Source organism: Solea solea, chromosome 6 (genome assembly GCF_958295425.1).
Source record: "Solea solea chromosome 6, fSolSol10.1, whole genome shotgun sequence".
Classification (NCBI taxonomy): domain Eukaryota; kingdom Metazoa; phylum Chordata; class Actinopteri; order Pleuronectiformes; family Soleidae; genus Solea; species Solea solea.
Window position 1 is genome coordinate 17669949 of NC_081139.1, and position 14146 is coordinate 17684094.

The 14146-nt window shown below is 39.3% G+C and overlaps 1 protein-coding gene across 2 annotated transcripts in view; it reads left to right on the top strand.

Annotated features, from left to right (window-relative positions):
• Positions 1-14146, top strand: part of LOC131460269 (contactin-4) — a 135108-nt gene that overhangs the window by 49975 nt on the left and 70987 nt on the right. The window contains exon 2 of one of the 2 annotated variants that reach the window (XM_058630600.1): positions 972-1075. The exons of the other annotated variant lie outside the window; for it this stretch is intronic. The gene's annotated coding sequence lies outside the window, so the exon portion shown is untranslated. The remainder of the gene's footprint in view (positions 1-971; positions 1076-14146) is intronic. 2 annotated transcript variants of the gene reach the window in all.

Consider the following 14146-nt stretch of genomic DNA (forward strand, 5'->3'; position numbering starts at 1 on the left):
CTTGGACTTCTTAAGCTTGAAAGAAAACTGTGGCTCAACATTTCTAAACTCCTGTTTAACATTCTCGTATCTCCATTTTAGACATTACATGACTCAAGACTCTGGCACTGACACACGATACAGAATTCTACCCATAAATGTGATACGGCAATCTAGTATCCTGATTATAGGATGAACAATTTCAGTGTAATCAAATTTTGATAGTCAGTGTTTCTTTAGTTTGAATAGATTGATTGTGCACAGTTTTACACGGGACTGTTGCGTTCTGTGAAATGACATCGTAACACCGCTGTCACCTCCCTCACTTGGGATTCTAACAGCAAATCCTCTTCCTGTGAGGCACGAGTGCTGACCCAGAACTCCATCAGTGAATATAGTATATAATATAATGTAAATCATAATGATTATTAATATTAATTTTTAATCACAATTCAGAAAGGACTGGGACCCAGTCCTGGGTTGGTGATTTAATAATTTAGGTCCAACGTATTGAACATGGCGGACATGAACTCATGAGGGAATGTGAGCCTTTATTCTGTAATCCTGTAATCATGGTGCAAGTGCAAAAGGAGTGATGTTGTTTTTAGTAGACGGCTTCTTGTCAATCTCAAAGTTTGGTGCTTCACCCTTTCATTCGCTCCATATTATTATTTTACCTACATAGAATTTAAAATGTTCAACCTGGACCACCAGTGTTTGTGGGAAGTATCTTTGTAAGAACAAATAACAAGTGTCAGATTTATTAGCTACAGCCTCAGAAACTGTGTTGTTTTGGATGATAGACAGCCTTTTAATACACACACAGAGGTTCAAGGTTGGGAGAAGAAATAGATTTTTTCCTTACAGTTCTTGTTCCGTGTGTGTGTGTGTGTGTGTGTGTGTGTGTGAGAGAGACAGACACACTGACTCTCTGTCCCTGTCACACTCATACCTGTGATGTGTCTCCCGCCATGTCTTTGTTTTCTCCTCAGATTCCGTCACTTGTCCTCTCGTCTCGCCTGCAGCTGTCCCTCACACACTCAGGCCGCCGCTTCACCACAGCTGCCTCACTTCAGACATCCTGTGAAATTACGCGGTGAGAACCTCAAAATTGTTTGGCCATTTGTTGTTAAAGGTTTCTACACAACTTTCACGAACTCCCAAGCTCCCAACCTGCTGTAGTTAAAGATTTAAAAGCGATGCAGTGGTTTTTAAACAGCATTATGGTTATTAAAAGATTATAAACTACTTTCAGTTGTAGCTTTAGTCAAAATATGACAAGTTGTTCTGCTTTTTTTTTTCTTTTCCGTAACTGACAGCTGCTTGACACATGTCTGTTTTTTCACCTCTGTGCCCGGGGACAGCCAGTGACCAGAGGCAAAACATTTAGTAGGACAGGGTCCAAAACTCATTCTCTCCTCACTCTATCATGGACTACATATTGACTTTACTTTGGTTGCGCTGTCTGAATGTTTAAAGTTTAAAGTAGATGGATAAGGTACTAGACGCTTTTCCACTATGCAGTTGCAGCATGGCTCGGCACGGCTGGACTCTACTGTCTTTTTTTTTTTTTTTCGCTTTTCCATAAGTGATAGTACCTGGTACCTTTTTAGTACCTGCTCTGGCGAGGTTTCAAGCGAGCTGAGCTGATACTGAACGTGACATCGACAGCCTGCGGCCACTGATTGGCAGAGACTGTAATATCACTGGCAGAGTCATGAGCATGACGTCCGACACAGGAATCAAACCGAACAATGCCAAGCTTTAGATCAGTTAAAAATCCAGAAAATGTGTTAATCTCCATCATTTAGCAAGGAAATTCTAACATCTCAAAATTAACAGAGCAATCTGGTGTATTGAAAGCCGGCGATCGTGAGCCACATCACGACCCCTTTCCGCCATATTTCAGTTCAGACTTTGTCAGATGGAGTCTGTGCTCCGGTCATGCTGGAAGTACTGAACAAATCTTTTTCTAATGATTCAGTACAGCTGAAAATCTTTTTTGCTGCGCTCATCACTAGTTTGTGTCACGCCGTTTTCGTGCAGCTGTGGTGTGACGACTCCGCCCACGTTCAGGAGGTTCTAAATGACCCAAACCTTGTCGAGTCAAGCCTCGCCGTGCTATAACTGTACTGTGGAAAAACTGCAAAAGTCAGCACTGAGTGCACCCCTAAACCAAGAACTCGCTTGAGCCAGGAACACTAGCTCTCCCTGAAAACATGCCTGTCGGTGGAAAAACTTGTGATTTTAGTTTAGACAAGGCTTGTTTAATGAAATCTGCAGTAGACACCAACAGTGATAGACATGGTGGGGCTATGGCTGCTTTTGTGTTCTGTGATGTAACTATTATTATTTTGTTTGGAAGCAAACTTCAGTTTCCAGTGGAAAAAGGCAACATACTGTAGAAAATTGTAGAATAAAGCTTAAATTTGATTACATGAGCTGATAAATGGCTACAAATCTGCTTCTTCTGTGTCCTCACTGGTAGACACCTGTTCAGTAAGGAGTATATTAGTGCCTCAGCAACCTTTCCACTACAGGTAACTTTCTGTAACCCCATATAGCCATAAAAACACAATCTTTGACAAAAAGCTTTGATTAAAAGGACTGAACGCTGTAACAGACACTAGTTATTTATGTATGTGTTCAGTCATGCTCAGTATGTATATTTGCTACACCATTGCAAGCACTTAATTACGTGTCCACAGGCATATGCTAATGTTGGCGGACGCTGAAGCCACGCATCGTCCCGCGTGTCATTTCTCACATTTATTTCTATGTCCAAGTGTTTTAGTTTCTGAGGCAAGACGACGTCAATCAAGGCTCACTTTGAGACCTCCTGCCACCAGCACTGTGAAATACACTGCAAAGTTGAATAGAGTGAACTTTAAAACTGAGTCATTTAATCATTTATACAATCTGAACTGTACTATGCATCATAATCCTTTCAGTACTGTATGTCATATCTTCTTCTCTGTAAAACTTGGTGCTGAGGAGTCTTTGAGTGAATCTGTGTGTGTTTGTGTGGGTGGATGAGGTGGGTTAAGCAGAAGGATTACTATCAATTGATATTGTCTGTCTCATGGAGCCACACATAGATGGCCTTTGTTGTGTTAAAAAGCTTTGAAGGCGCCTTCATCCTCGCAAATTGAGTTTTGTCTGTGTCATTTAGCATAGGTCAGGAGCTTTAATCTCCCTGATCCCTCTTTCGCACTCTTTCTCTCAACAAGCAGTACACACGCGTTAATTGCAGCTACATTCTGCTTTGAATGCACTTGACGAATCCGAATGTGTCCTCCAGTGTTTGGTCTAATCTGACAGATTTTACTTTCGGAAATATTGTATTTGTCATCGTATCCTCCACACTATTCACCGGAGTAATACAAATTGCTGATCACAGTTCATGGTCAAAGATGACCGCCATAGCAACTGAATGTGTGAAACTACTGTTTATCCAACAGATGGAAACATTCCCACACAGACCGCCACTCACCCACACATCCACGATGTAAGACAAGAGATAAGTTCAAACACGCTCGGTCACGTTCGACTGTAAACACTGAGGTAATGGAAGGTTCAAGGAACACGGGAGAAAGGTGAAAGTGTATGAATCAGACAAACTTCTGTGAGCTCAAAAGTACAGGGCACACATTGTGCCTGCATGTTTTTAAATCTTTTGAGAGCCGAGAACAGACTTCTCTCTTTATTAAGCTCCTTCCAAGAAAAGCTGCCACCCGAACCTCTGAGGAGATTCAACCGTGGCCGCAACAAAATGCCATGAATTTTTTATGCAGCCGTTGTATTATGGGGCTTCTTCTTATGTTCTGCCGCATCTCCCCATGCAGTCCTGACAGAGTGAGGCTCCCAGCCAGAGCAAACGTGCTGTAAGCTCACACCCTTGTTGTGTCAGGGGGATAATCAGACAGCAATGAACCTGATTTTCCTCCATAGTGATGCTCGGTCAAAGCCTTGTCGAGAAATGCAGTTGCTGTTTATCCTCCACCTTTACCACAATTCACAGTCATTTGCTGTGGAACCTACCGGAGGGGAGATGATAAATCCCCCCCCCCCATGCTGAAATACCACGGCTGTCTCCCACATTACTCAGGTGACTGACAGCTACAATTGCCCGGCCAGCAAGACGAGCAGCAAGTGTCGACAGACGCCCGAGTAGCTGTGAGGATGCTGTGCGGTGCCATGTTGCTGATGTTACAGAAGCAGCAGCAGCAATTTATGATTCGACTTTTTTTTTTTTTTTTTTCCTTTGCAGAATTTATTTTCGTGTTTTTTTTTATGTCACAAACAGAGCTGTCATTGCATCGCAGTTGAAAACTATAATTTTCTGTGGTTGCTTTTTCCTCCCGAGGAAGCTTCGATTATTTCAGGGATAACATAATGTCCAGGCTCTCGCCCAAGCACTGTTTCCTCATGTTGACTTTTGCATAGTCAACCTAGATGGGCTGATGGGTTTCGGTGACATTGCTTTTCAGTTTTTCCCCCCTTCTCTAATTGCTTGACTTTTAAAACACTAAAAGTGTTGCAATCCAGTAGTCCTTAAAGTAAAAATTAATATTTACAAAGCTGTCCTCAGATGTGTCATTTCCACATCAGTCAGGCAGAGAGATGCGGCACAGGGAATTTTATCAACAAATAGCTGATGGTCAGTGAAGCCTCATAATCACCTTCTTATAAAATCTGATTTTTCCACACAGTTTGTTTTTAGATTTGAGACACTGCAGGGCAGGGGAACAAGTGGTAATTAAAAACATTAGCTTTTTCAGCACTTAATGAGGCTGCAGTGAACTCGTTAGTATGCATTTGCCTAATTACTCATCCACTGGGCAACATAAGCATTCATGTGCAGTCATGTCTCTGGTCACCTGGTAAATGGACGTAATGGAAGTTTCAATGGGGATACCTTAAGTGAATTGTGTGATTCTAAGCCAAAAAAGACAACTTTTTGCAAAATAATAATAATAAAAAAATTACTTTTAGAGTGTAATGGTGAATAAAAAATAAACAACTATATCCTAATATATTACTCTTTTATTTATTTTACTTAAATTAAATAAAATTAAAATTAAATTAATTAATTAACTTTTATTAAATTAAAATTAACTTATAATTTTCAATTTTACTACACCCTTCAATGGAAACACCTGCAAGTAGCAATTGTACTTTTTTTTTTTTTTTTAAGAAATATCGCTTTTATTTCACAAAAAAAAAAGGAATGGAAACAACTACTGTAAGCACTAGACGAGAGAATGAAGAAAAGAACATTTGGGCATCCTCTGAATTCCAGCTCGCAAATGCTCAATGTGATTTTGCCATATACTGTGATGTTTGCATCTGCCTTTGTTGTGCCTTGACCGACATCACGTAGGGTTGTGTAACTTTGGGCTGGTTCACTGAGAGCCTCAAGGTCCTAACAGAACTATAGAGCCTGAACAGAAACTGTGATCAATGGGCTATTTACCACACAAAGGGAACTGCCTCACTCATTCTGGAGCCAAAACATGTTAGTGTATAGCATTCTCCTGGTATCTTTCACCAGTGAAGTAAATTGCAGATGCTGGAACAGCTGAATTGACAAAAACAACTCAGCCTTGCAAGAGAAAGAGAATATTGTTGATTGAGGGACAAGAGCAGGTGAAGGGGAGCAATAGAAAAAGAGATTAAACAATACCTCTCAGTGTACAGCCCGACGGAAATGAATAGAAGAAGAACAGTCAACCTTGGGTGGGAATTCACTCTGTGGAGAAAACGCAGAGACATGAAAGGCTTAAAAACAAAATACAGTTTATCTTTATTTTGTATTACTATTCAAATCAGGGTTATTTGTTGAAATTGGGATTTTTACAGCTGTTAAAATGTGTCCTGCCACTTCTGCATCTCTTATGGCTCGGTGGTATTGTGTCAGCACAATTAGATTATAATTAGTAATATGTTAAACGATTGAATTGCACTGATATCTGCATTGGCAGATACTTAAGTGGTGGTATCTTTATCAGTGCCAGACAGAAAAAAGTGGTGCCTTGGGTTGTCAGAAGGTGTTCTGGGAAACGGAAATTACTTACTGAGGTTATTTCACGATCCTTGAAAGTCTCATTCATTCAGTTTCCCTGCTGTGAACATTATGAGTTTATATTAAATACATTTCCCAACCAGGTATTGCCAATTAAAAAAATAAAACATTAGGACACAAGCTTCTCAGGACATTGGTGTTTAATCAGGGTTCAAAAGTCATATTTCTGCAGACCAGAAGACAACGGATGACAATGTTTTCTTGTTCCAGATAGAAACTATCAGACAGTTTCTCTTTCGTGTGGGTGTTTGCCTCCTGTGGGCGAGACAGTATATAGAGTGGGAACAACACAAATTCATAATTTTGCTATAGTTCTTGACAATTGAGACAAATAACCTCAATATTTAGGTCGTACCAATAGGCACTGCACAGATACGTGTCATTCATCAAGGGCTATCAGAGTTACTTTCGTCGTATTTGCTCTGTTACTTCAGCTGTCATCATTTTCACAGAAATGTGAGGCTCTTCCAGTGAATGAGCTGCAGATCTCAGACCAGCTAATATATCACTCATATCACCGGATTCAATCTGCCGGAGAGGAAAGGCCCGAGACGACAAGGTTGATTCTTTTTTTTTTTTTTTAAAAGCCTGAAATTCGAAACCATGAATTATTCATTTGTAGCACTTTTATGTGTGAGAGGAGAGTTTCCCTATCATTCATAATCTGTACAGCTGTTGTAAAGTGACTCCATTGCTGTGGGCACTTAGTGGGGTTTCAAGTTGGCCGTTGAAATAACTGTTCAGTGCATGAAAAGTTACAGAAAAAAGACAGAGATAATGCTATTTCCTAAAAGAAAATAGGTATATCAAGGCCAGTGATAATATTCTTATCATTGAGATTGTTATCTCCCTCTTTAAAATAAAAATAAATGCGTTTCTATCCCTTAGATAAGTCATCTTCAACCATTCAAGTGTACTACTGTGCTTATTTGAGTGTACTTGATGAATGAATTTATTGACTGAAGTGTGTCTACCTCCACTTTTTGGCTTGTGGTTAGTTGTTAGCATGTTGACGATCATTCTTAGTCTTCCTACCATCCGTCAACTTTAAAATATTCAATTATTTAAGCGGAGCATAAGCTCAGTCTCCTCATCAGTCCAAGCAATTGCACCCCCGTCGTTCACCATGTTTTCATCACTGTAAGCCTTATTCTTCTTTGCACCTGCTTCTTCTGTTATTTTCAGTGACTTCAGAGTCTGGCAGTCATGTTTTAAAAATTCAAATGTCAGTGTTTCTCAATATCAAATCAACTAGTAGTAAAATCCAAAAATATTTGTTTTGTGGCATTGTCCGACTTGAGCGGTATAGTGGACCGGTTTGCGACACCGCTGACCGCAACCGTTTTGGGGCTATTTTGAATTAGGTGGTCCGTGAGTGTCTTTTTATGGGTTAAGTGGTCCTTGGTCTGAAAAAGTTTGAAAAACACTGGTCTAACACAATCATTCACTATATTCTAATGTCACGTTAGCATGTCGGCGAAGGTTCGCGGTCGGTCGGGTCATAGTGATCGTCTGGATTTAGCTGTGGGGAAGTGGACGTGCTTAAGTTAAGTTGAAGACATTTTCACCTCTCATCCAAGAGGCCTCTTGAGTTCTGCAACTTCAGTAGTGAAAGCTGGAGTGAAGAAACTGAAACAATATTAGAATCTCTGTTATACAGCATATATAAAAATGTTTTTAATTATTTTTTGGACACGAGAAAGGACACAAACAAATGAAGAGTTATACTTTGTGATTCATATTCTGAATTAGCTCTGTATCACAATAGCATTACTTCAAAATAATAGCCAAAAAATAATCTGTTTCTAGTTAGTGAAATATTGATACAGTCATCATTCAATATCAACTATTTCCTCGTTTGTTTCTGACTTCACAATAGGTCAAATCTCTATCACGCTGCATTCAAGGACAGAGATGATGTGGTTTTATTTCTGTTCAAGCTGTAAGTGTGTCATAGCAGAATGCTGCACACCCTTAGTGGTAAATGGGGAAGTAGGGAGAAGTTCAGGGGGAGCGGTGACAGAGTCAGTAAACACAACAACTTTATAAATGATCGCACAGCAGCTTTTAGCAGCAGTGTAATTTAACCCTGACCTCTGGACTCTCAAGTGTGATGCACTGGGACTTCAGACATAAATTTAGAATACACCCAGAGAGGTTACACACACATGCAATGTGAGCGGATGCGAGTGAGGAAGATGGGAATAAAAAGGCAATAAAACTGCTTGCAGTAAAGTGAAGCTAAGAAACAAATGCCAGAATGTGATGGTGAAGAAGTAGACGACTAAAGTATTGAAGTCTCCGATCACGTATCATGTACAATATGATTGTCATTTATTATTGAAATGATGTCTTCTTTCAGTCTTGTAGCACGACCTTATGGTCCAGTCCCTCTTCTGTCCGATGTCCTCGCATTGTTGGTGATGATTGTTTGGGTTGGGTACCACCGGTTGTCAGTCATCTGTCAGTCAAGTCGTGGTTATGAATTTAAGGCCATTGTGACCCTTGTAACGGACAAAAATAATCATGTGGTCTGACCTCTGCATTAGATGCATCGCAAGATGCTCTCGCTTTTACGGCGGCATGTTTTAGGTCAGAAATATGGCTATGAGGGAACCAAAGCCTGAGGGTGTTTGTTGCTTGTTGTCGATAGTTAACTGCCGTAGCCAGCAGAGCAGTTTGCTGCTGGAGGAGAGGAACAGGGTGCACTGAGCTTCAGTCTTGAGCCTATAGCTGTAGAATGGGAAGATTCCTACATAAATACACAATCAAAAGCAGTGAGTGTAAAACAGCATTTTTGATTCAGTTTCTTTAAGTGGTAGCCTTGTTATTAAAATGATAGAAACTTGTACTTTTGAAATTTTAAATGTAGTATTTTAAAGGTATTTCTGAGGCTGTTGCACAGCCCAGGTGTTCATTGATGTTATACTCGCAAGAAACAGGTGCAGAGAAGATTTGTTCATGTGTGAGGCTTATTTATATTTCATAGTAAAGTCATTGGCAATGAAAATGGATTCTGGTGATGCACAAAATCACTGATGTGGTAGAGGAAAAAAGTGTAGTATAATGTTCTGTATGAGCAGTTGTGAACTGATATAGGCTGGTATGAAAAGTATGATAACTCCTGGGCTGAAAATGAGTCCAACTGCAGCTCAGTATGAAGCACGCCATGTTTCCCAAATATAGGATAAAATGAGCCCAAATAAATTATTTTTAAAGTTCCCAGTTGTGTTTTAGTCATTGACAAGGACTTCAGACACTGGGTGTAGAATCCTAAGTATGATTACTGTATTTCAGGAGCAAAGACCTTGTGTTTCTGTGACAGGTAAAAAAAAAAAATGCTCTAGGTAGGTTAGCCTACTTTTTTTATATTGCAGATGTTATTCAGAAAGTTCTGTGGGCTGTGGTTTAGACTCGCTTTCCCATCTCACTGGAGTCGCCTCGTTAGGCACAAAGCCCTAAAAGGCAGACCGGGAGCCTAGCTAGATGAAGAGGGAATTAATGTGATTGATCCCTTTTAAATTAACAGCATGCAACGGCTTTAAAGTCAACTTTGTCAGCTCTAATTTATTTATATGAAAATGCCATTGATTATTTCATTTATTTCTTTAAGTCTCATGTAATTTCAAATTAAAATGTACTTAATCTGTGCAACACAATTTGACATTAGGGGAGATACAGGCCTTGAACTAAATCCAGGTTGTAGAGTCTTCTTCGAGATGGTCTTCCACACAAACATCTGCTTTTACAAACCTTAATGAAGATGGATTTGCTGTGGCTCAGGAGGTAAAGCGGAATGTCCCCAATAGCTGAGATCAGTGGTTTGATCCCTGGTTCCTCCAGTTCCTGTGTTGAGGTGTCCTTGGACAAGATAGTCAAGGACTCTGCCATCAGAGTGTGAATGAAATGTGCTTTATGAAGAAGTCCAGCACTTATAATTCATTATGTTTCAATGTAGTTGATGCAGTGGCTGCAAATGTTATCCTGTTTGGGAAACGGGTTATTGCTTGTTGTGTCACTGTCTGGGATAGTGTAGCATGAGAACATTGCAGTATAACAAGGTTTCAGAGTAGCACTTAGTCCATCCATCCATCCATTGTCTACCCTCACCCCTCGAGGGCCACTGGAGAGCCAATCCCAGCCGACACAGGGTGAAAAGCGGGGTGAACCCTGGACAGGTCGCCAGTAGTATACTCACTTTATCAAATTTCCTCGGGTGCATTACCAACACTTCCCTGGTCTGGACAAGGGTTTTTCCACATTTCATAATTTTTCAACGAACTGAGATGAATTAAGTCAGATTTGGGATAGAGATGAGTGATCTTGGTCAAAATCAGAACAATAAAAACATGAAATCAAAAAAAACCTAAATATCACATGAATGTTTGAAGCTGCAATGCGTAACCTTTGGTCATTTGTGTTGTTGTTGATGTCATTGTTCTGCTTCTGTTTGGTCTTCATGCACAGAGACGATGTTGCACTGTTTGTATGTGCACCGTTGTCAATGTTGCCGCCATTTTTTTGGACATAAAACATATCACTTCCTGTGTGCAGCATGCGAATGTCGCTGGGCGACACACACACACACACTGAGAAACACAGTGAGATTTGTGTGGAGCTGATAGACTTAATCAGCATTGTGTGAACTCAATGGTTTGAATGTAAGAAACATTTGTTTGCAAGCTAAATATATACACTACAAATTGTATTCTATGTTTTTCCCAATTTGGAACCACAAGTGTGACTTTTACAGTCTTATCCTTTTGAATTTGGTGTCGCAGATAAAGTGAATGACTAGATCGGAGCTGGTTATTTTTGGCCGTGTTACATCTTGTTAACACCAAGTCAGAGGCAGAAGTGAATATAGGTTTACACCTTTTCCCCCTTCTTCTATTTAGAATGATGTTCACACAGCCTCAGTCCACTCCTTAAGCAACAAACTGTATGTCTAACGTACACAAAGACCTTGAAAATGATGTTGTGTTATCACAGTATCGGTACTTGGTTTTAAAGCTGTAGTCCTATCAGAACTGAACCAAAGTTGAGAGAGTACAAAAATAACTTCACCTGGACCCAAAGCAGTTCATGTAAGCTGGGCCTTTCATTCAGTCATCACCATGGTTATTGCTTCTTTTCTCTTGCTTGACATTGAAATGATTACATACATACTGTAACTATATAGAAAGGTTTGCGTCAAGTATTCACACTCTTTCACAGCCAACATTCAAATAAACTCGGCGTCTTGGAGCCCTTTTCTTTAACGTCCACTTTTTTTTGAATGTGTTTCAAAGTGGATTCAGTTTTGTAGTTTTTCATCAACTTTTATTTATTTATTTATTAAAACCAACACATCTTGATTCATCGAGGAGCTCAAGACTCGAGATTGGACTTTCCTTTTAATCTCCAATAAATGATGCACTTAAAATACAAATACAGTCCAAAGGAACAGTGTGGATTAAACTGAGAACATGTTTAAATTAGTCTCTGTAATTTATGCAGTAATATCCTTTTATTTAGAGTTTATTATCTAAACAGAGAAGAAGTCTCTTTTATATCTTTGTAAGCCAGAGTGTTTCAGCTCCTCATGCTCTAAGCACAGTTTATGGTTTGGACCGCAGTTCATCGAGAACAAATTGCATGTTTTGCCCTGTTTAATGTTCTTGAGTGATGTGTTGGTCATGGCCATTGAATTTTTTGGTTAATGGAACCTCTAAATCTCTCCCTCTCCCTCCCGTGCCTGACTCGCTTGGTCTCAGAAAGGTTCCATGGTTTTATGTGCTCTGAGGTTTTGACATGACCAGTGCTGCTGTTTCAGCAATTCCACAGAGGTGGCTGGAATTTCATTTGTGCTCCTCACAACACAGCAAAATTACATTTGAAGGGTCCAACACCATCATGTCTGTCCAAAAACACAGTGTTCTGATTACTCTGTGTAATCCAGACCTCTATGTCCAGCATTTCTACAGGGACAACCAGAGTTTCAATAAAACATGTACAGAGAGAGAGAGATATCCAAAGAAACCTCATGTATTCTCTCAACTCTACAGTGCACATAGGTTTCTATCAGCTTTGGCTTCAGTCAGCACTACTGATCTTAATGTTTCCAACATGTAACAGTTTTCAATTTTTATCAATCCATCATTTGGATAAAGTGAAAAATTGATTGAAAGAGGAATAATATAAAATAGTAGCCATTGTATTGTCATTAAGCTCAATTGTGTAATTATTGTTTCCTTCTCCTCCTGACTCGTTTTTTCAGCACATTTGTGATGACACAGTTCAAACAGGGGTCATTCATGGATGAAAAACAAAACAACACAACAAAAAAAACACCCCAGCGTGGACCAACCACTGGCAATATGAGGGGTTTTAATTGCCTTTTCTGTGGGTTATTCAGCTAAATTCATAAATTAGAGTATACAGTAATTTTAGTTTAGGTTTAGGTTAATATGGGGAAATTAGTTGAACGTATCAGATGAAAACATTAACATTCATGTGTACACTCAAAAAACATTACAAGTGGTACACATTTGGAAAAAGTTCCTTTCACTAGTGCAGTGTTTCCAGAAATGTACCTTTCGATGATGACAAAAAGAATTCAATCAAAAGAAGGAACAAATTTATACAGTTTTTACCCGCTGCACATACTATTTTTTTAATTTCAAAAAGTTATGTCTATTTCCGCTGTGTATGTTTGCAATGTTAGTCCATAAATTAGCTTCTTATTCATGCAAATAATCGATCAACATGGAATTATTGTGTTGTACCATTTGTGTGGGTACATTTCTGTACCATAGTATTGTGACGGTGCAACTTTTAGGTTATCGAATTGTACTTAAACTGGTACATTTTGATAAGGTGAAAAAAACGCTTGCTAATGGGCTTTTACTAATGGGTACAAAATTGTCTTTCAAAAAGGCCCCTAGCTACAACCCTATGAGGTTCACATTAGTACTTGAATGGGGTTCTACTTATTGATCTACCTTCTAAACATCATTTTCATTATTAGCCTGCACATGTGTTTTTCTTCTCCTCAAATTATGAAAACCCAGATGCTCAACATTCATCCTCTAATTGCTGGTTAGTTGTGTACACTGCATATGGTTAAGCAGAAAGTGTCTGCTGAGGTCGGTTGCCTGCTTTTGGAGGTTGTTGGAAGCTGTGAGACTCACAAACCCATGAGAAGTTACTAATGAACACCTTATCATTCACTTTGGATTGGGGGATGGTATGCATTGTGTTGTGTTGAACTGCTCAGTTTTATTGCAAAACAAACATGTTTGCAGTTACTGCTCCAATATTACAGTTCAAATCTTATTTTGTGCTACAGCAGTGGGAGTAGAGCTTTGATTCCCTCAGCTCTTCCTGTTTCTTTCTTCTCACTTGCACACTCACACAGACTTGACAGCCACTCGGTGCACTTTCCAGTACAGTTTTGCCATTCGGCCATTTATCCACACACATTCATACCGTGCATTTACCTGTATTTTAATCACATATCACGTAAACACTGCCAGCACTGAGCAGAGGCACTTAGAGGTTCAATTCACTTTGCTGCACACAGTGAACCACTGGAGGATCCACTTGACCTCCTAAGCCCATTATCATGCCCCCAAAAAGTGTTAAAACAAAACGTGCGAGTTATGTGAAACAGTTTACCATAAAACTAAAACAATATGGTAAAATAGGCTAAAATAACTGTCAGAGATTAAGCATTAGGTGGTAATGTCTGTGGCAGTCGTATGCCAGTTCACTCTTTAAGAGAAACAATTACCCATATTGAACAAATTCATACATTGTTTGTCATTCACACACTAAATAATTTTGTAGAATAGAGTTACATGTATAACTGAAGAAGAAACAGCAATGTTAAGATTGAGAATATACTGTATTTTACTATTTAACTATGAAGAGATAGAAAGTGAAAAGATGAGGTGAATCGTCATGTGGCGTTTTTCAAGATTTTCACGAAGATGTGTCAACTGTTTATAATGTTTCATATTTATTTTATTTTATTTATGGTTTATTTGACATGGACAGTGCACGTTAATAAACATACAATGTAAATGTGCCAGAATTAGC